Here is a 22,351-nt window from a genome sequence, read left to right as displayed (position 1 = left end):
CAGAACATTTGGAAGCTGATTGGGCCCCAGGGAGACCCGGTCTGAAAGGGGAAGAAGAGGCTGGAAGCTGGAAGGAGCGATTTGCTGATTTAGAAGGAACAATGGGATCTGGGAGGGGCAGCTCAGCAGGGGGCTTTGGGGGCTGGGAAGAAGCCAAGTTTCCTTTCTCCAACTCTTCCATCATGCCCCTCCCCCCCTTCTAAATCTCTGGGGTTTGAATACTACCATATGCACAGAGCTGGAAAAAAAAAAAATATATATATATATATATATATATATATATATTATCCAGAGTTGGAGGGGAGGCATCTGGGCAATTCCTGCTTCCGGCCCTAGGTCCTAGAGCCTGGAAGGACCTGTGGTTAGTAACCTTTCCCCACCCTTGTTAGAGCTGGGACTTGAGATGCACCAGCTTCATCCCAAACTAACCATTGGAGAGTCAGGTTTGGAACCCCAGCGGCCCATCTGGGCAGTGTCTCCAAATACCATGTACAGCTCCCTCTAGTGGCCAGGGAGTGTGCCTTCAGCCTTTGGGAGCTTTATATCCAAAAAAGCCAAATAGAATTTTTTTTTTAAGATTTTATTTATTCATTTCACAGAGAGAGAAGGAACACAAGCAAGGGGAGTGGCAGAGGGAGAAGCAGAAGTAGGCTTTCCACTGAGCAGAGAGCCCTATGTGGGGCTTGATTGCAGAACCCTGGGATCATGCCCTGAGCCGAAGGTAGACCCAGGCGCCCCCAAATGGAATTTTTCAATCAGTTCTGTGCGTGAGCATATGGAGATCCAACTGAGAGGGTTGCTGCAACCTGCCCCATCACTGTGGCTAATGGGCACAGCCCGGAGCTGACCAAAGATGGCCTGAGCTGCCTTTGGAGACGGGTAGCAAGCTCCCCATAACATGGGGTGAAAAAAGTTGACACTTAAGTAGTACTTACCAGGGGTGCCTGGGGGGCTCAGTCGGTTAAGCTTCTGCCTTTGGCTCAGGTCAGGATCCCAGGACCCTGGGACTGAGCCCCTTATTGTGCTCCCGGCTCAGTGGGGAGCCTGCTTCTCCCTCTGCCTCCTACCCTGCCCACTTGTGCTCCTGCTCTTTCTCTCTCTCTCTCTCAAATAAATAAATAAAATCTTTTTTGTTAAGTTTATACTTTTGTGTAAAAGTTTTGTATAAAACTCAGGCAGAGGGGCGCCTGGGTGGCTCTGCGGGTTAAGCCTCTGCCTTCAGCTCGGGTCATGGTCTCGGGGCCTAGGATCGAGCCCCCGCATAGGGCTCTCTGCTCAGCAGGGAGCCTGCTTCCTCCCTGACTCTCTGCCTACTTGTGATCTCTCCCTGTCAAATAAATAAAATCTTAAAAAACAGAAAAAAACTCAGGCAGAGTTTGAGAACCACAGAACTAGATGGGCCTTAGTTTTTAAGGACTTTTAGTCTTTGATAATTGGTTGTTTGTTTTTTTTAAGATTTTATTTATTTATTTGACAGACAGAGATCACAAGTAGTCAAAGACGCAGGCAGAGAGGGGGAAGAAAGCAGAGAGGAGGAAGCAGGCTCCCCGCTGAGCAGAGAGCCCGATGTGGGATGTGGGATGTGGGATGTGGGATGTGGGGCTCGATCCCAGGACCCTGGGACCATGAACTGAGCCGAAGGCAGAGGCTCTAACCCACTGAGCCACCCAGGCACCCTGACAATTGGTTTCACCAATGTTCCCTTGGTCTCTCAGCTGCAGTGTGATCGTGGACAAATTGCTTAACCTCTCTGAGCCTCCAATCCTCTCAGCAAAAATGGAGATCAAATACTTAAAAACACCTACTCATGGACCCTGAATTTGGACACCTAGTCACTTTGCACAGGCAGATTTTTAAGAGGGATAACTCTGATGTCCAGCTGAAGAGGAACCCTTCTGCCCCTTCTTGTCCAATAAGGCCTTAAAGTAATTGTCCACTTTTATTTTGGTTTATTTATTTATTTACTAAGTAGGCTCCATATCCAATGTGGGGCCTGAACTCACAACCCTGAGATCCAGAGTCACGAGCTCTACCAACTGAGCCAGCTGGCCCCTCTTATTTCAGTTTAAAAAGAGAATACTTTATTAGAAGTATTTATTAGAAGTATTTATTAGAAGTATTCTCTTTTTAAACTGAAATAAGAGGGGCCGGCTGGCTCAGTTGGTAGAGCTCGTGACTCTGGATCTCAGGGTTGTGAGTTCAGGCCCCACATTAGAGCCCATCATAGTTACTAGCTTCTGTTCACTTCCTTCTCTCATCTGTGCCTCCCCTTCTGAATGCTCTAAGGCTTAAAACCCCTAAATTAAGGGTGCCTGGCTGGCTCAGTGGGATAAGCATCTGCCTTGGGCTCAGGTATTGATCCCCGGGTCCTGGGATCAAGTCCCACATCAGGCTCCCTTCTCACTGGGGAGCCTGCTTCTCCCTCTCCCTGCTTGTGTTCCCTCTCTCTCTCTCTCTCTCTCGCTGTCTCTCTGTCAAATAAATAAAATCGTAAAAAAAAAAAAAAGTGAAGTGGGTGTATCTCTTGATCTAGAGATCATGAGTCTAGGCCCCACACTGGATATAGAGATTACTAAAAACAAACAAACTTAAAAAAAAAAAAAACCCACCCTAAATTAATAATATTAAAAACAGACCCCATTTCTTGAGCTCATGCCTGTACAGAACAGTGCTTGTACACCTCTGATAATGGGAAGCTTACTGCTTCCAGAAGCCATGCATTTCTGTACCGGTTATTTTTAACAGTTCAAAAGTTTCCCTTGTATAGAGCTGGAATGGGAACAGGGCCTCGCTGTGACTCCCACTGTGTGCCACACAGAATGTGTGAAGTCCCTCTGCTGCCCAGCCCTGCTGCCAGCTCTACAGGATATCTGGAAGACAGCTTTAGCGAATGATCCAGAAGGCTTTCAGAATCGAAGAAGTAGGTGAAGGAAGCTGAAAACAAAGTTAAGTAACTATCAGGGGACAGGTTGCACAATTCAGAATTAGGATTTGTGGACTCCGGTGTTGATCTCCAAATAATTCTCTGGGCCTGGAGCCCAGAGACAGTACTGGGGAGTTCCTGCTCTGCCTCCCTGGTCCCCAGTTCCTGGTCTTGTGGGGCTCACTCTTCTCTCTGGTCAAAAGCTACTGCTGGATCCGTGTGTTTGTGCCTATGCCTTTTATGGGTAGTGCTTTTTATGTCCCAGCTAAGAAATCATTGCCAACTTCAAGGTCATGAAGATACTCACCTATGTTTTAAAAACTTTAAGACCTAAGGGCGGTGGCTCAGTGGGTTAAAGCCTCTGCCTTCGGCTCAGGTCATGATCCCAGGGTGCTGGGATTGAGCCCCACCGGGCTCTCTGCTCAGCAGGGAGCCTGCTTCCTCCTCTCTCCCTCTGCCTGCCTCTTTGTCTACTTGTGATCTCTGTCTGTCAAATAAATAAAATCTTTTTTAAAAAATAAATAAACTTTAAGACATAGGTAAACAAATCTTAAAAACAAAAAACTTTAAGGCATTGGTTTTGAAAAAGATGTAGAGATTTTGTTTATGTTTAGGCATGTGATTCACCTCAAACTGATTTTTGAGAGAATTGAGGTTTTCCTATTAAAATGCATGGATGGGGCACCTGGGTCACTCAGTGGGTTAAGCCTTTGCCTTCGGCTCAGGTTATGATCTCAGGGTCCGGGGATCGAGCCCAGCATTGGGCTCTCTGCTCAGCGGGGAGCCTGCTTCCCCACCCCCTCCGCCTACTTGTGATCTCTCTCTCTGTCAAATAAATAAATAAAATCTTAAAAAAATAAAATGCATGGACAGAGGGGTGCCGGGGTGACTCAGTGGGTTGAGAGTCTGACTCTTGATTTTGGCTCAGATTATGATCTCGGGGTCATGAGATAGAGCCTTACATTGGGCTCTGTGCTCAGTGTGGAGTTTGCTTATCCCTCCCCCAATGTGCACGGGTGCATGTGAGCCCATGTGTCTTTCAAATAAATAGAGTCATTTAAAAGAAATGCATGGACAGTGTTGACAAAAACTAAGTGGCAACCCGTGAAGGTCTGTTTCTGGCTCTCCACTTCTATCCCATTGCTTTCTTTGTCTATTCTTACGCCAGTACGTCCTGTCTTGATTATTCTAGCTTTAAAGTAAGTCCTGAGAGGAGTCTGGGTGGCTCAGGTAAGCATCCTACTTTTTTTGTTGTTGTTTAAAGATTTTACTTATTTGAGATAGAGAGAAAGCAAGAGAGATCATAGAGGGAAAGGGAGAAACAGACTCCCCACTGAGCAGAGAGTCCAATGCAAGGCTCGATTGCAGAACCCCAGGATTATGACCTGAGCCGAAGGCGGCCACTTAACCAAAGGAGACACCCAGGCACCCCAAGCATCCCACTCTTGTTCTCGGCTCAGGTCTTGATCTCAGGGTTGTAAGTTTCAGCCTTGCATTGGACTTCACACTGGGCATGGAGCCTACTTACAAAGAAAGAAAGAAAGAAAGAAAGAAAGAAAGAAAGAAAGAAATTAAAAGAAAAGAAAAAAGTCTTTCTTTTTTGGACTCCCAGCCTTGAGCTGAGATCAAGAGTGGGATGCTAGGGCACGTGGGTGGCTGAGTCAGTTAAGATCTGACTCGTGGTTTCTGCTCAGGTCATGATCTCAGGATCCTGGGATCCAGTCCCATATTGGACTCCCTGCTCAATGGTGAGTCTGCTTCTCCACCTCTCTCTTCCTTTCCCCACTTCATGTGGATGAACTTTCTCTCTCTCACTCTCTCTCTCAAATAAATAAATCTTAAAAAAAAAAAGAAAGAAAGAAAAATAAAAAAGAGTGAGACGCTTACCTGATTAAGCTACCCAGATGTCCCAATTAAATATGTTTTGAAGTCAAGTAAATTAAGTCTTTCAACTTGGTTCTCCTTTATCAAAACTGGTATGGCTACATGAAGTGATTTATATCTCTCAATATATTTTGGAGTAAAACGGGATAAATTTTGTAAATGCATACATGATTTGAGATACATCTCATCTCTTTTTTTTTTTTTTAAAGATTTTATTTGTTTATTTGGCAGAGAGAGATTACAAGTAGGCAGAGAGTCAGGCAGAGAGAGAGAGAAAGGAGGAAGCATGCTCCCTGTTGAGCAGAGAGCCCCATGCAGGACTCGATCCCAGGACCCTGAGATCATGACCTGAGCCGAAGGCAGCGGCTTAACCCACTGAGCCACCCAGGCACCCGATACATCTCATCTCTTAAATGGGCTGGTTGTCAGCAAGATTAAACATCTTGGATGATCTAACATCCTCTGTTAGTAAGATAGGACCAACCAGGCCTCACTCTAGAGCACCTGAGATCAGGGAGGACTGTTATGAGTTGAATTATGACCCTGCAAAAAGATATGTTGCCCAAAAAAAGAAAGGAAGGAAGGTAGGTAGATAGATGTGTTGCAGTTCTAACTTCCAGCACCACAGAATGGGAGCTTACTTGGAGATAGGGTCTTTATAGAGGTAATGAAGTTAAAATGAGTTCCTAATCCAATATGACTGGGAAATAAAATGGGTAATTAAGATACACACAGAAGGGGGGAAGGTGATATGGAGAGATACAGCGAGAAGATCAGCCAAGGAATGCTGAGGTTCCCAGAAGCTAGGAGAGAGGCCTGGAACAGAACCTTCCCTAGAGCCTTCAGAGGGAACATGCGTTTCCGACACCTCGATTTCTGATTTCTGGCCCTCAGAACTGGGAGACAACACGCTTCTGTTGTTCTCCGTCCCCCGGGATGCAGCCTTGGTGATAGCAGCCCTAGAACCTAACATAAGTACCCTGAGGTGGGCTCTCGAGTCAGCCAAGGTTGCTGGGTTCTGATGGGTTTGTCAGGGAGAGGCAAGTGTGTTCAAGATGTCAACAGAGGTTAGAGCTGGGGACACCTGGATCTGAATCCCAGCTTCTCCAGTGTGTGACTGTGCCGCTTTGCGGAAGTACCCCAACCTCTCTGAGTCCCGTCTGTCAAATAGCAATGGGACTTGGCAGAAAGGATCATTCCATGAAAGACCGTCTGTCTGGCAGTGAGCACGGCGCTCCGTAAGCTAGATGTGCTCTTCACGATGAGAGAGGCCTGTCTCACTGCAAACCTAATGAATGAATTGGCTAATCTGTGAGTATTGATGAAAGGCGGAACATCAGTGAGAATACAGCTGGGAGAAATAGACACGGGAGTAGGGGAATCTGTTATCCAAGGAATGGCTTCATAGTCAGCGGGAGAGGAGATGCAGGAAATGCAGCCACTGTTGAAGATGTCACCCGACGCGGACAGAGGGCTTCTCCCTTCCTCCCATCCACGAAGCTGGTCTCACTGCCTCCCGCGGGCCAACCTGTGCAGGAAGCCGGTTGATTTGGCAGCTCGCTGTGTTGGCAAAGCAGAAGAAGGGCAAGGAATGAATTTGAGGGCAGACAGGCCCAGGCTCAGCCCCAGGGAGTGGGCCTTGTGTTTCATCTCTGTAAACCTGATTCCTCATCTAGAAAGTGCGGATAATGGCAATGTCTACGCACAGGCTAGTTGAGTGCTTAGAACCCTATAACACATGTTAACAGTTGAGCCCAGTCCCCGGCTCAATAGGGTAGGGAATACCTTGTAAATGGGAAGGACAAACGGGCTGGCCGTTTTCTGCTCGGAGGATGGAAGAAGGAAAAATGACAGAAGCCTGGGAATAAATTCAAGGTACGGAAACAGTCCCGGTGCTGGGGATATTTTTATCTCGGACATGTGCCCATCTGTCCCCTCTCCATTCTAAGCTGGTGACTCTGTCCGTCTCCTTTTAGAAACCCTGAGTCAGGGCTGACCACACCGAGCTCAGAGGAGTTGGGAGTTTGGTCCCCGCTTTCCTTCAAAAGGATTTCAAACCCTCTTGACTTTAAGCTGATGTCTCTGCCTCCAATGGCTGCCAAACCTTCTTGACCTCCCCCAGCCCAGGGCTGAGCCATCTCCAGGAACGCTCTTTATGTAATTAAAAAGAAAAATAGAACAGCTGATGTTGCCAAACATGTATTTAAAGTGACACCCAGGGTTCAGGGAGTGAAAAATAAAAATGTTTGAGGTTTAGATTAAAAGTCTCCATGCTCGGCTGTCTCCTGACCCTGGGATTTCTCCTCAGCTGGACCGCCTTTAATCCCCTGCCCTGGCTTGTAAAAGCCTTTTAGACTGAAGGCATGTATTTCCCACAGAAGTGTTCCAGCCTAATCATGTAAAAATGCCCAGTATCCCAGGAACAGCCTGTCAAGGGCAGTGTGGTTCGGTGAGGCCCTGGGGAGAGTGGGGAAGTTGGGGGGTGATAAGTCCTTGCTTTCCTTCACCGTGCCCTTCCCCCTTCACATCTAATCCATCAGAAAATCCAGTGGACCATAGCCCTTCACATCTTAAAACCTGAGCTCTCCTGTCCAGGGCATCCTTTTCATCTTTCCTGGGCCCCCAGATTCACGGGCTCCGAAGTCCGCAGTGACCTACTCTGCCTGGTGTCTCTTGATCCTCCCAAAGCCATTCCATAACAGCAACCAGAAAAATCTTTCTAAAACCAATCTGATCCTGGCCCTTGTTTGGCAGATGAGTTTCCTACGGCTGCTGCAGCAAATTATCACAATTTTTGTGGCTTAAAGACATACAGATTTATTCTCTCACAATTCTGGAGATCAGAAGCCCCAAGGGGGCCAAGATGACAGTGCTGGCAGGGCTGGTTCCTTCTGGAAGCTCTGCGAGGGGAAACACATCTCCCTGCCTTTTCCAGAGTCTAGTGGCTGCCTGGATTCCTTGGTTTGTGGCCCCTTCCTCCTTCTTCAAAGTACATTTGTCCAGTCTCTTCTGTCGCCACATCTCCTTTGCTCTCTGACCCTTCTGTCGGCCTCTGTTCAGGACTCCTGTGTTTACACTGGGTCCATCTGGATCATCTGGGATAATCTCCCCATCTCCAAACCCCAGACTTGATCACATCTGCAAAGCCCCTTCTGCCATATGCAGTAACATAGTCACAAACTCCAGGCATTAGGATGTGGAGGTCGTTGGAAGTTCGTTATTCAGGCTACCATACTGCTTAAGGCACTCCAATGGCTTTGCATCTGAGGTAAGAGTAAAACCCAAGCTCCTCACCCTTCCTGGGAACGCCTTGTCTGATGTAGCCCCTTCCTCCCGCTCCTTGGCCCACTTGCTTCTCACTGGTCTCTCCACAGGCCAACTCCACTCTTGCCAGAGTGCTTCTGCACATGCCGTGCCCTCTGCCTAAATGCTCTTCCCCCAGATCTTCATGGGGTTCGCTGTGTTGTCCCTTTCCCACATCAGCTGCAGGGTCACCTTCTCAGAGAGTTCTTTGTCTGACTAATCTGTCTCACCCACTCCTCCCTGCAGTCCTTCATGTCACTTGGGTTCCCTTAATGTCACCCGGGTTTACTTATTACCCTTAAAAAATAGATATTATTTATTTATGATATTAATTATTTAAAATTGATATTTTTATTAATTTTTAATTAATTAAATTAATAATTAAGATATTGATTATTTAAAAACACTTACTTATTCACTTATTTACTGTCTTTCTTCCCCATCAGAAAGGGAGCAAATGAGGGGCGGCTGGGTGGCTCAGTTGCGAAGCGTCTGCCTTCAGCTCCAGTCACGATCCCAGAGTCCTGGGATTGAGCCCCACATTGGGCTGCTTCTCCCTCTCCCAACCCCCCTGCTTGGGTTCCCTCTCTCTTGCTGTGTCTCTGTCAAAAAAAAATCAAATCTTAAAGAAAAAAAAAGTGAACAAATGAGAGGAAAATACTACCTTTCCTTGTGCACTGATACATCCCCAGTGACTGTTAAACTGTAGATCCTTGATAAATGCTTGTTGAATGGATGAATGGATGCATGATGGGTAGGACATCCAATTTGGTCTCTGGGTTTCAGTACCCAGGATTCAGGTTCAGAGTGGAGGTAGGTCAGACAGTCTGGGGGAGGAGGTGTCTATTGCAACATTTAATGCATACTTCCTGTGTACCAGGTCCTGTGCTAGTCCTTCCTTCATGCGATTCAACATTTATTGAACACCTGCTGTGTGCCAAGCCTGGTGCAAAATTATTTATTCACACATTATTTATTCAAGTCAAAAAACATCTACTGAGGGGTGCCTGGGTGGCTCAGTGGGTTGGGCCTCTACCTTCGGCTTGGGTCATGATCTTGGGGTCCTGGGATTGGGCTATCTGCTCGGTGGGGAGTCTGCTTCCCCCTCTCTGCCTGCCTCTCTGCCTACTTGTAATTTCTCTCTCTCTCTGTCAGATAAACAAATAAATAAAATCTTAAAAAAAAAAAGTAGGGGCGCCTGGGTGGCTCAGTGGGTTAAGCCGCTGCCTTCGGCTCAGGTCATGATCTCAGGGTCCTGGGATCGAGTCCTGCATCGGGCTCTCTGCTCAGCAGGGAGCCTGCTTCCCTCTATCTCTCTCTCTGCCTGCCTCTCCATCTACTTGTGATCTCTCTCTGTCAAATAAATAAAATAAAATCTTAAAAAAAAAAAAAGTAGATGAGAATCAGTTAAAAAAAAAAAGCATTTACTGAGTGTCTACTGAATGCTAGGCAATGTACAGTCATCAAACATCTATTGTATACCAGTTGCCTCAAATCAGTGCATGGGTACACAGTCGTTCAATAAATGACGGAATCAATGAATGTCCTCACGGAGCCCCTAGTCTTCCCGCTAAAATGGCCTGTAAATAAATAACTCTAACACACAAAGATAAGGCAATAATGTGGGTGTGTTCAGAGCGCGGAGGAGCCCCTTATCACCTTGTACTGGCAGGTACCTTTCTCAGAGTCTTATCTTCTTACCTGGGAACCAGCTCTTTGAAGGTCAGGTAGACTCGCCCCTCACTCACCTGCCTCTCCATCCCCTGGGCACCTGGGAAGAACCTGGCCGGCCGCGCATGCTCAGTCCGCGCCTGTTATCTGATTACCGAGGTTTCCCCTACCAGCAGTTGCTCCTTCATTCAGATGCCAGGCAAGAGGGCAACAGCTGGATCCCAACCCTTGCGCTGCTGGCCCGGAGCCCGGAGCCTCTCACAGGCTGCCCACCATCCATTTGGCCTGCCTTTTCCAGATATAAATGAAGGATTTAGTCCTCCTCCCTTGGTATGGCTCTTTGACTCGACTTCTGTGGAATCTAGTCTTTCTTTCTTTTTTAAGATTTTATTTATTTATTTGTCAGAGAGAGAACAAGAGAGCGAGCACAAGCAGGGAGAATAGCACACAGAGGCAGAAGCAGGCTCCCCACTGAACAAGGAGCAGGATGTGGGACTCGATCACAGGACGCCAGGATCATGACTGGAGCCGAAGGCAGACGCTTAACCGACTGAGCCAGGCGTCCTCTATGGAATCAATTCTTATACAAATTCAGGCAAAAAAAAAAAAAAAATTCAGGCAATGTGTAGAAATTGTTAAAGACGCCATAGCTCACCAGTCAGGAGGCTTTGCCTGATCAGACGCTTTCCTTCCCTCCTTCCTTCTCTTCTTTTTTTGTTTTAAAATACACACAACAGAAAATTATAATTTTAATTATTTTATTTATTTTGGAGAGGGAGAGAGGGAAGGCAGAGGGGCAGAGAGAGAGGGAGAGAGAAAGAATCTCAAGCAGGTTCTACACCCAGTGTGAGCCCGATGCGGGGCTTGATTCTACAACTCTGAGATGGTGACCCAAGCGGAAGTCAACAGTCAGATGCTTAACCAATTGAGCCACCCAGGTGCCCCTTTATGATTTTAGTTTTTAAGCAGACAGCATGCCAGATGGAGGGATCGAACTGATAACCCTGAGCCCCCCCCTTTTTAAAAAGAAATCTTTACCCCCAATGTGGGGCTCAATCTCATGACCCCAAGATCATAACCCAAGCAGAAACCAAGAGTCAAATTTTGCTTAACTAACTGAGCCACCGAGGTACCCCTATTGGGGTCTTATATTTAATGATCAGTTTGTTTAGAACAATTACAATTATAACTTTAATAATGTACCAATTATCTTGGTAAGATATGGCAAATACAGTGTTTGTCATAGTAAAGCTGAGTCTTTAAATTATTTTTGGTTACTGTCATGAAAAGTAATAAATAGGGGCACCTGGGTGGCTCAGTGGGTTAAGCCTCTGCCTTCGGCTCAGGTCATGATGTCAGGATCCTGGGATCAAGCCCAGCATTGAGCCCCACATCAGGCTCCCTCCTCCCCCCTCCGCACCCCTGCCTGCCTCTCTGCCTACTTGTGATTTCTGTCAAATAAATAAAATCTTTTTAAAAAAGAATATTATGCAGTTCTAAGCTTTAAAAATAGGAAATAAACATATATATGGTTTAAAAATGATTATACGTTATTATCATGAGCAATGTAAGAAACAAAACTTAACCACTTTTATAGAAGCTTTATTCACAATAGCCAAAAGGTAGAAACAACCCAAATCAGCAGATGAATAGAAAAACAAAATGTGCTCTATACATACTATGAATTATTATTGAGCCTTAAAAAGGAAGGCAATTCTGACCCACACTATACTATGAAAGAACACTGAAGACATTATTCGAAGTGAGAGAGGCCAGACACAAAGGGACAAATATGGTCTTATTCCGCTTATTTGAAATCCCTGGAGTAGCATATTCATGGAGACAGAAAATAGGGTAGTGGATGCCAGGGGCCAACTGGAGAGAGAATTTGGGGGAGTTGTTTGCTGGTTATGTGCAGGATTTCTGTCTGTGATTGTTATAGGCTGGATATGTTTTCCCAAAACTCATTACGCTGAAGCCCTAACTCCCAGTGTAATGGTGTTTGTAGGTGGAAACGTTTGGGAAGTGATCGGGTTTACATTAGATGTCAGGAGGGGCACATGGGTGGCTCAGTCAGTTAAGCATCTGCCTTTGGCTCAGGTCATGATGCCAGGGGCCTGAGATCAAGCCCCACATAGGGCTCCCAGCTCAGCGGGGAGTCTGCTTTTCCTTCTGCCCTTCCCCCTCTTGTCCTTTCTCTCATGCTCTCTCTCTCTCTCTCTCTCAAATTAAAGAAAACAAAAACCCATTAGAGGCCAGGAGAGTGGGATCCTCTTGATGGGATCAGTGCCCTTATAAAATGGTCCCTAGATAGCGCCCATTCCTTGTATGAGGTTACAGAAAGGAGATGACCATCTATGAGGAAGAGGGCCCTCCCTGACATCACATCTGCCAGCACCTTGACCTTGAACTTCCCAGCCTCCGTAAGTGTAATAAATGCCTGATGCTGGGGCGCCTGGGTGGCTCAGTTGTTGGGCATCTGCCTTCAGCTCAGGTCGTTATCCTGGGGTCCTGGGATTGAGCCCCGCCTCAAGCTCCCTGCTCCGTGGGGAGCCTGCTTCTCCCTCTCCCACTCCCTCTGCTGTGTTCCCTCTCTCGCCATCTCTCTGTGTCAAATAAATTAATAAAATCTTTTTTAAAAAATGCCTGATGCTTAAGCCACTCTGTATATGTATTTTGTTATAGGAGCCCAAGCTAACTGAGACGGTTGAGGGAAAGGTTCTAGAGTTGGATGGTGGTGATGGTTGCAGAACGAAGTGAATGTGAAGGCGTCTAATGCCACTGAACTGTACCCATAAAAATTATCTAAATGGGGGTACCTGGCTGGCTTGGTCGGTAGAGCATGAGACTCTTAATTTCGGGACTGTGGGTTCGAGCCCACAGTCGGTGTAGAGATTACTTAAAAATAAAACCTTCAGGGGCACCTGGGTGGCTTGGCTGGTTAAGCATCTACCTTCCATTGGGGTCATGATCCCAAGGTCCTGGGACCAAGCCCCTTGTTGTACTCCCTGCTCAGCGGGGAACCTGTTTCTCCCTCTCCCTCCCATTCTGCCTACTGTGCTCTCTCAATCTGTCAAATAAATAAATAAAATCTTAAAAAAAAAAATCTTTAGGGCACCTGGGTGACTCAGTTGGTTAAGCATCCATTCAACTCTTGATTTCAGCTTAGGTCATGATCTCAGGGTGGTGAGACTCAACTCTGCATTGGGCTCTGTGATGGGCATAGAGCCTGCTTAAGATTCTCTCTCTCCCTCTCCATCTGTCCCACCCCCTGCCTCTGTATACATGTTCTCTCTCCCTCTCTAAAATGAATAAAAAAAAATCTTTCAAAAATGATTTAAGTGGGGTGCCTGGGTGGTTCAGTGGGTTAAAGCCTCTGCCTTTGGCTCAAGTCATGATCTCAGGGTCCTGGGATCGAGCCCCGCATTGGGCTCTCTCTGCTCAGCAGGGAGCCTGCTTCCTCTTCTCTGTCTGCCTGCCTCTCTGCCTGCCTGTGATCTCTCTCTTTCAAATAAATAAATAAAATCTTTAAAAAAATAAATTAAAAAAAAATAAAAATGATTTAAGTGACCAATCCTATGCTATATGGATTTGCTGCAATGATAAAAAACCTGCTCATTTCAGCAGTACATATACTAAAATTGAGACAATTCAGAGAAGATTAGCATGGTCCCTGTGTAAAGATGACATGCTTGGGAGCCAAAGTGGCTCAGTTGGTTGAGCGACTGCCTTCAGCTCAGGTCATGATCCTGGAGTCGCAGGAGTGGGTCCCGCATCAGGCTCCCTGCTTGGCGGGGAGTCTGCTTCTCCCTCTGACCCTCTCCCCTCTCAAGATCTCTCTCTCATTCTCTCTCAGATAAATACTTTTTTTAAAAAAGATTTTATTTATGGAGCGCCTGGATGGCTCAGTGGGTTGAGACTCTGTCTTCAGCTGGGGTCATGATCTCGGGGACCAGGGATCGAGCCCCACGTCAGGCTCTCTGCTTGGCAGGGAGCCTGCCCCCCCCCCCCCCCCCCCCGCCTCTCTGTATACTTGTAATCTTTGTCAAATAAATAAATAAAAGTCGGGACTCTGGTAGGAACATCCAACTTTCCAACCCTGTAGGAGCATCCAGCTGTCCGCGCAGACAGGTAAGTTGACCCAGGTGAGTGAGGACTTGCGAAGTTATGCTGACGGGTCCTTGCCATGCCCAGGACAGACATTAAGCACGATTCGCCGTGGGAGACACAGATGCAGAGGTTGATGTCAAGGCGCAGGCTGACGAATGGATTCCCGAGTTCAGGAGCAGAAGTCAAAGGCACGGGAGGTCATTCTGGGGGTGCCCAATCTTAAAAAAAAAAAAAAAAAAAATTATTTATTTATTTGACAGACAGAAATCCTAAGTAGGCAGAAAGGCAGGCAGACAGACAGGAGGAAGCAGGCTCCCTGCTGAGCAGAAAGCCTGATGCAGGGCTTGATCCCAGGACCCTGGGATCATGACCTGAGCCAAAGGCAGAGGCTTTAACCCAACGAACCACCCAGGCGCCCCAAATAAATAAATTCTTTTTTTTTTTTTTTTTAAGATTTTATTTATTTTATTTGGCAGAGAGAGAGATCACAAGTAGGCAGAGAGGCAGGCAGAGACATGGGGGGAAGCAGGCTCCCTGCTGAGCAGAGGGCCCGATGCGGGTCTCGATCCCAGGACACTGAGATCATGACCTGAGCTGAAGGCAGCGGCTTAATCCACTGAGCCACCCAGGCGCCCCCAAATAAATAAATTCTTAAAAAAAAAAAAAAAAAAGATGACTGCTTGTGAAGTTCCATATTTCTTTATTTTTTATTTGTAAATTTTTATTATTATTATTTTTGTGTGTGTGAGTAAAACAATAGAAGTTTATTAAGTGAAGATACAGATGAAGCTCTCAAAGGTGAGAGGGGTCCCAACAGGGTTGCCAGTGAGGGCCTTTAGGGTTGGTCTTTTATAGAAAGCTAACCAGGGAATTTAAATACTGACCACTAGAGACTGGAAGGGCCCTACTACAGGCAAAGTCCCTGAGGTGGGAGAAAGCCATTGAAGAAAAGCCAATGCACAGAAAGCAGAACTGGGTAGGGTTAGGCCAACATTCCCTTCTTTTGAGGAAGGGGGATTAACCAAACTTTGGCCAGAAGCCTGTCACCTGAGACTTAAGCCTGGTAGCCACACTATTCACCTTTAATTGGCCAGCAGGTGCCCAGTTTTGCTGTTTTGGAGAAGAGGTCATCTAAGGGAGAGACGTCTCCCAGGAAAGAAAAGAGCCCACTTTTACTTACCCTTTGCTGGAAGTGATCCCAGGTTTCTGCACCGAGATGAAGCGGGACAGCTAGGTTCTTGTCTCATGGAGTCGAAGAATGAATCTCTCAGACAACACAGAGTGAGTAAAGCAACAAAAGTTTATTAAGTGAAGATACAGAAAAGGCTATCAAGAGTGAGAAGGGTCCCAACACGTTGCCCCATTAAAAAAATTTTTTTTTAAGTTTTATTTTTACTTATTTGAGAGAGACCAAGAGAGAGCCCACATAGCAGCAGAGGGAGAGGGAGAAGCAGGCTTCCTGCCAAGCCGGGAGCCCAATGTGGGGCTCAATCCCAGAACCCTGGGATCATGACCTGAGCTGAAGGCAGACACTTAACCAAGCATCCCAGTACTACGTTAACTTTTCATTCAGACTTTCCTGAGGAATCTGAGGAAAACATATTCTGCAATTTTTACCACTCTCCTGTTGACGAACAGTTGGGTTGTTTCCCATTTTTTTGAGACTGCATATAATGCAGCGTGGGCTGACATCCTCGCTCATGCCTCCCGGGGCCCTTGTGGCTGTTTTTCTAGAATGTTCCTAGAACTGAACTATTGGATCCTAGGTTGCACACTCCTTCTGCTTTACCATATACATGGCCCACTTAATTTCCAAAGTGCTGACTTACTTTCCCAGTTGATTTTTCCCCGGGGCCCCTGCCCTCAGCTCACTGTACTGGGATCACTAGGCCTTCTTTCAGTTCCTTTAGCTCATATGCTCCCCCATCACGAGACCTTCGCATCTGCTATTTTTTCTGCTGAGAACACTTCCCCTACCCTTAGCTTAGCTAAGACCTCTTCTTTCTGCAGCGCTCAGCTCTTCCCTCCTCAAGCCCAGCCCAGGTCAACCCCATCTTCTCCAGGCCCACATTATATACCCGAGAGCCTTGTGCCCCTCTCTGTTGTGATATACTTCTCAGTTGCAATGTTCCATCTGTCTGTGCAACAATTGACACAAAGTCAGTCAACTCTAAGTTTCAACAGCCTGAAAGGAGTAGCCGCCATGTTTGTTTTAAGTTTGTTGCCATATCTCCAGCATCCAACACCGTGCCTGGCGCCTAGTAGGGCACGGGCATTATGATTCTAGTAGCTGTTCTAGGTTTTTACTCATATTTGAGTCCAGAATGTGATTTTTTGAGGATGTCTCAGTCTATCTACTGCAGGCCAAAATCAGGACAATGTAAACACAATCTCTTTCCTTGAGGCGCTCACGGAGGGAGGTCAATAAACATTTATTGAGCCTGCTGGACCCAGACATATGTGAGTGCTTAGCAATGGTTTAATTGACTTGAATGTCCCTCTAGTGTGAGGAGTACTACTATAATGAGGAATGCTGATCATTGTTTATTGAGCATTCATTATGTGGCAGGAACACTACTAAATGCTTTACTGTTACCATCTTATCCTACCTTCACATCCTACCTGGGAGGTACTGTGATCTCCATTTTACAGGTGAGGAAACAGCCTTAGAAAAGTGAAGTCACTTCTTCCAGATCACACAACTAGTAAATGGAGTCGACAGGATTTCCCAGGCAGAATGCCAGCATTCTACATGATGCTAAATTTCTCCCTCCCTAAGTATACTGCTTTCAGTTGGACTCCCGAGACAGAGTACTTAATCACAATAATAAATTAGCAATAGCTACCCCATGATGGGGTACTTACTGAGCACTAGTCACTTTATATCATCCATTCACTTATTCAACAAATATTTTATTGAGACTCTCAAGGGCCAAGCTCTAATTGACATGTGTGGGGTTACAGAGGTGGACAAAAGAGATTAAAATTGCTGCTTTGTGGCGTTGTCATCCTAGTGGGAGGAGAAAACAACAAATAAAATCTGTGATAGAGGGGTGCCTGGATGGCTCAGTAGGTTAAAGCCTCTGCCTTCGGCTCAGGTCATGATCTCAGGGTCCTGGGATGGATCCCCAGATCAGGCTCTCTGCTCGGCAGGGAGGCTGCTTCCTCCTGTCTGCCTGCCTGCCTCTCTGCCTACTTGTGATCTCTGTCTGTCAAATAAATAAATAAAATCTTAAAAAAAAAAAAAATCTGTGATAGATGGTGACCAGTGCTACAGAGAAAACGAAAGCAGAAAAGGGAACTACGGCGCGTAATGACTGGGGTTTCTGTGGTCTCATTTCATTCTCCCAAACATCTATTATTTTCCCACCGTAGAAATGATAATGAGATTCACTTGGTGAAGTCACTTACCCACAGCACACAGCTCCCAGGCTGAGAAGTCGGGACTCTGGTAGAACATCCAACTTTCCAACCCTGTAGGAGCCTCCAGCTGTCCGCGCAGACAGGTAAGTTGACCCAGGCGAGTGAGGACTTGCGAAGTTATGCTGACGGGTCCTTGCCATGCCCAGGGCAGACATCAAGCACGATTCGCCGTGGGAGACACGGGTGCAGAGGTTGATGTCAAGGCGCAGGCTGACGAATGGATTCCCGAGTTCAGGAGCAGAAGTCAAAGGCACGGGAGGTCATTCTGGGGCTGCCTACCAGCCCCTGCCCCGCCCCCACAGCCCGCTCTGTGCCCCGCCCCCTTCCGCTCGGGGTGTCCGGACTCCAGGCCCTTAAGCTGGGATAGCAAGTGGCAAGTGACCATGATATGTCGCCTCGCCCTGGGGAAGCCCTGCTCACGTGCAGATAGCGGTCTCCCAGACCCTGTGGCGAGCACGCAGGGTGCGCGTTCTCAGACCTCAGCTGCGGGCGATGACAGCTGACTCTCTCGGTTTCTGCCCAGCAGATCTCGTGGACCCGGGATGCAGTCTGGAAAAGAGTAGGGGAGAACCTGGGCTTTGGAGCTAGAAAGGTGTCAATTACCACCTCCCCGAGGAACCTCACATTGTTGCACTTTAAGAGGGCCTCTTAGAATCTTTGCAACTTCTTCAAAGAGGTACACTTTAAGATTTAATCAAGCTGAAAATACACTTATTTGGGAGTTTGAGGAATTCATTCCTTCGACAAATTCATTCACCCATTCGAGAGATTGAGTATTTTATGAGCCAGGCCCTAGGGGCTGAGCATAAGCAGTAAATAAGACCAAGGTCAGTCACCTCAGGGACTTTTCCTTTTTTTTCTTAAAAATTAAAAAAAAAAAAATCTCTAGGGGCGCCTGGGTGGCTCAGTGGGTTAAAGCCTCCGTGTTCGGCTCGGGTCTTGAGTGATCTCAGGATCCTGGGATTGAGCCCAGCATTGGGCTCTCTGCTCAGCAGGGAGCCTGCTTCCCTTCCTCTCTCTCAGCCTACCTGTGATCTCTGTCTGTCAAATAAATAAAATCTTGAGAAAAAAAAGTCTCTAAATCCAAAGTGGGGCTTGAACTCATGACCCTGAGATTAAGAGTCCCGTGCTCTATGGACTGAGCTAGCCAGGTGCCCCAGGGACTTTTTTTTTTTTAAAGAGAGACCCTGACAATGGGCTGCTAACACTTTCGTATTTTATTAAGTATGAAGAATGAGAATTTATTGCTAGGGTAAACTGGGCAAACTCACCTGCTCTCAGTTTGCAAGGGGTGGTCTCAGATTTCTCTCCTTGGGCTGGGGTTAAGAGCCAACTGTCCATCCTAGCCTCACCAGGGAGAAAGGCCTGCTCTCTGCCTTGAAAAGATGCTATGGGGTTAAGAGGAGGCTTTTCTATAAAGGCAATGAGTGCTCTGTGTGTATCTGAGCACTACTCAGTAAGCAATTGGTCAATTAATGAAGGTCATTTCAAGGAGGGCAAAAGCCACGGATTCCATCTGCAAAGGATGTTATAATGGCTAGCTAGGAAAAAAGAAAGATCTCAGTACGGTTACTCCTAGATCTCTGGAAGGGTGAGTAATTTGGGGACTAAGTGGGGCACGGTAGGGATGCAGGACTCTCATTAGACAGGCACTTTTTTTTTTCTTTAAGATTTTATTTATTTGACAGATCACAAGTAGGCAGAGAGGCAGGCAGAGAGAGAGAGAGAAAGAGAGAGGAGGAAGTAGGCTCCCTGCAGAGCAGAGAGCAGAGAGCCCTACGTGGGACTCAATCCCAGGACCCTGGAATCATGACCTGAGCTGAAGGCAGAGGCTTTAACCCACTGAGACACCCAGGTGCCCCTCTTTTATTTATTTATTTATTTTAAGTAGGCTCCACACCCAGTGTAGGGCTTGAACTTACCACCCGGAGATCAAGAGTCACAGGCTCTACTGACTGAGCCAACCAGGTATCCTTAGGCATGTACTTTTAAACGGGGTGCAAAAAACCCCACAAAAAGCAAAAACAACAACAAAACAAACAAACAAAAAACTGAGTGCTGGCACCGTGCTAGGTAGGAGATACATCCGTGAGGCAGTCAGGGTCCCTACACTCCCAGGATTCCCAGCCAGCCTAGAGCATAAGCAGCAATAAGATAATATGATCAGCATTATGAGCAGGGTGGGGAAAAGACATCAAAGCTGATTCCAAGAGGGTGAGAACTATGGAGAAGAGGGCAGGCAGGATCCTTCCACTGCTCCCAGTGGAAGGATCACCATATGCAAAGGTCTGGGGGAGAGAAAGCAGGTTTATTCCAAGAACTCAAAAGAGTTGAGGGCAGTCAGACTTTGAAGGCTTGCTGGGGAGAGAACCGATGTTGGAGAGAAAAGCAGGGATATTCCATCATTAGGAAGCCCTCCCCTTGGAGGAAAACATTCTCCCCCCCCCATCCAGATCCAGAGCTAGTTAGGGATATGAAGTCCAGAAGGTCGACTTCATTTTAACAAAGAGACAGCACTTACCAGCCGCCCAGTTGTAGAACACTGGTTCATTGAATCCTCATAGAACTCTTAGATGGTAGACATGACCCCCATTTAATTTATTTATTTATTTTTTAAAAAGATTTTATTTATTTGAGAGAGAGAGAGACAGTGAGAGAGAGCACGAGCGAGGAGAAGGTCAGAGAGTGAAGCAGACTCCCCATGGAGCTGGGAGCCTGATGCGGGACTCGATCCCGGAACTCCAGGATCACGCCCTGAGCCGAAGGCAGTCGTCCAACCAACTGAGCCACCCAGGCGTCCCTGACCCCCATTTTATAGATGGGATAACTGAGGCTTGGTTTGGGCACCTTGTCCAAGGTCCTCTAGCTCACCAGATCTGGAAATTTAGAATGTCTTTTTATGGAGATGCTTTTGTTCCAGCAGTTCCTTTTTACCCGAGGTAATGCAATATGAAAGCTTCTTTGTAATCGAGCCCTGGCCACAGGACGCATTCTTGTTAACTCAGGTAGACCCGGTGCCTCCATCCCGTTCAACCCGCAGTGGAGCCCAGGAAGGGGCAGTAAAGAAAGCCAAAAGGCCCAATGGCCTCTCTTAAATTTCCTCCTGTCTATTTTGATTCCCCCTCTGGGAGTACTTCCAGATACTATCTTCTGCTAAATAGTTTCTCAGAAGTTGCAAGACGTGGGAGGTTTAAAAAAAAAAAAACAAAAAACACGGCAGCATCAACGACAAAAAGGCCGGCAGCAGCCTGAACACAGAGTTTGAATTTTGAACAAAGGGCAGGGTGAGACCCGAAAGTAAATGCTGACACATCCTCTCTCCAGCTGTGAACTGGGGGTCTGAGGGCTGCTGCAAAGGTCATCAGTCTCTACATCTTTGGGGCAGGAAATGCAATTCAATCCTCTCAGTGACTGATCGCTCTGCAAGATTAATGGAATCGTCTCCAACACTGGTCTCTGTTCTGACAGGACAAAAAGTGAATCAAACTTCTCCCCTCCCCTCTCTTCTCGTTAAGCAAGGTCAGCTGATTCCCCATTTTAAAAGTTCAAAACTTTCTCTCCAGGAAATTTGTCCCCAGGGTGTTCTTTTGGGGGTGGGAAACTCTACCTGCTGGGGTGAGAGCCAAAGGCGACGACGCTTGAAGGTCTGAGGACCTTTCTGGGCTTTTCATCTGTTCCTACTTTATCTTTCAAAATAAAATTAATGTCGACGGCAAAAAATCGTCCCTGAAAGGGTTAACCACCAGCCCTGCGGTCCGGCCCTCGGGGACTGGCAGCCAATGATAATTTAGCATGATGAAGTAATGCCTGGGTTTTGATTTCCATTGGTTAACACATTTGTCCATCAATCGAAAGATACAAGTTTTCGGAGTGTCTTTGAACTTTTATGACTCGCCTCCTGGAGTTAACCCCTTAATTAACTCACCTGTTGTTTTCAAGTTTCCTTCGGGTCCTAGCACGGGAAGATGTAGAACTTTAGACCCGAAGTCTTCCCAAAATGCCCAAAGCCAGACACTCAGGCTATATGTAAGCTGCTCTGACTCTGGTAATTCCATCTACACAGCCCTGGTGAAAAAATTAAAACATTAAAAAAAAAAAAAAAAAGTCTTTGGGAACCCCAATCACTCTCTTTCTCAAATAAATAAAATCTAAAAAATAATAAAATAAAATAAATAAAATCTAAAAAATAAATAAAATATAAATAAATAAATAAAATAAATAAAAGTATGGTCTGTGGATCCCCAAAATGTTTTTTAAATTGCAAACATAATAGAAAATTTGGCAAAAATCTAGGATTTGGCAAAGTTAGCAGGTGAATACACAAGTCCTTGGTATATTTAATTTCGATGTCTTTCTTTATGCTTGAAATACCTGATAAATTTAAAAGGGCAAGTAATGCATGAGATGGTCTGTGTATAACCCCCTTAAAATTTTCTCTCTCCTCAGAAGTGATCAAACATAATGGTTTGCTGGTCCACTGAAGTTCTTCTCCCTTCTTCTTCTTCTTCTTTTTTGGACTTAAATGGGATCACAACATATGCATTATTCTGACTTTTTTCTTAGCCAATCTTGAACTTTTTCTGAATCATGACATTCAGATTTACTTCATTTTTACCTAATATTTTAGAATGATTCAGTTCTACAGATAGTATATGGGAAAATCTCCAGGATCGTATTAAGTGATGAAGGAAAGGACAGTGGGTATATTTGTGTGACATCGTCATAATAGAAAATATATAGATGTGTGTAAATGCATAAACTATTTCTGATAGGATACCCAAGGCACATTGTTAACAAGTTTTCCGGGGGGTGGGGTGGGGTGGGGCTGTGAAGGAGAGAAACTGGGTGGTTGGGCAGAGATACAGGAGAAAGACTTAAAGCAAGTTTTTTTTAAAAGATTTTATTTTTAAGTCATCTCTACACCGAAAAAGGGCCTCGAACTAATAACCAGGAGATAAGAGTCACGTGCTCTACTGACAGAGCCAGCCGGGAGCCCCAAGACTGGAAGAAAATTTAAAACAAATTTTAAGTCATGGA

At 46.2% G+C, this 22,351-nt stretch overlaps 1 long non-coding RNA gene and 1 other non-coding gene across 2 annotated transcripts; one reads left to right on the top strand and one right to left on the bottom strand.

Moving 5' to 3' along the window:
• Positions 1 to 13,392: 13,392 nt before the first annotated feature.
• LOC122903835 lies at positions 13,393 to 13,499 on the top strand. The gene has a single exon (XR_006384052.1). It is a non-coding gene; the product is annotated as a U6 spliceosomal RNA (small nuclear RNA).
• Positions 13,500 to 13,809: 310 nt separating this feature from the next.
• On the bottom strand, positions 13,810 to 21,361 carry LOC122903455. The gene is made up of 5 exons (XR_006383972.1): positions 20,922 to 21,361; positions 17,735 to 17,863; positions 17,303 to 17,524; positions 15,072 to 15,155; positions 13,810 to 14,109 (listed from the first exon to the last, which is right to left on the bottom strand). It is a non-coding gene; the product is annotated as an uncharacterized LOC122903455 (long non-coding RNA).
• Between the last annotated feature and the right edge of the window lie 990 nt (positions 21,362 to 22,351).

Source organism: Neovison vison, chromosome 3 (assembly GCF_020171115.1).
Source record: "Neovison vison isolate M4711 chromosome 3, ASM_NN_V1, whole genome shotgun sequence".
NCBI lineage: Eukaryota > Metazoa > Chordata > Mammalia > Carnivora > Mustelidae > Neogale > Neogale vison.
The sequence above is the reverse complement of the archived record's forward strand: the minus strand, read 5'-3'. Positions and strand labels throughout refer to the sequence as shown.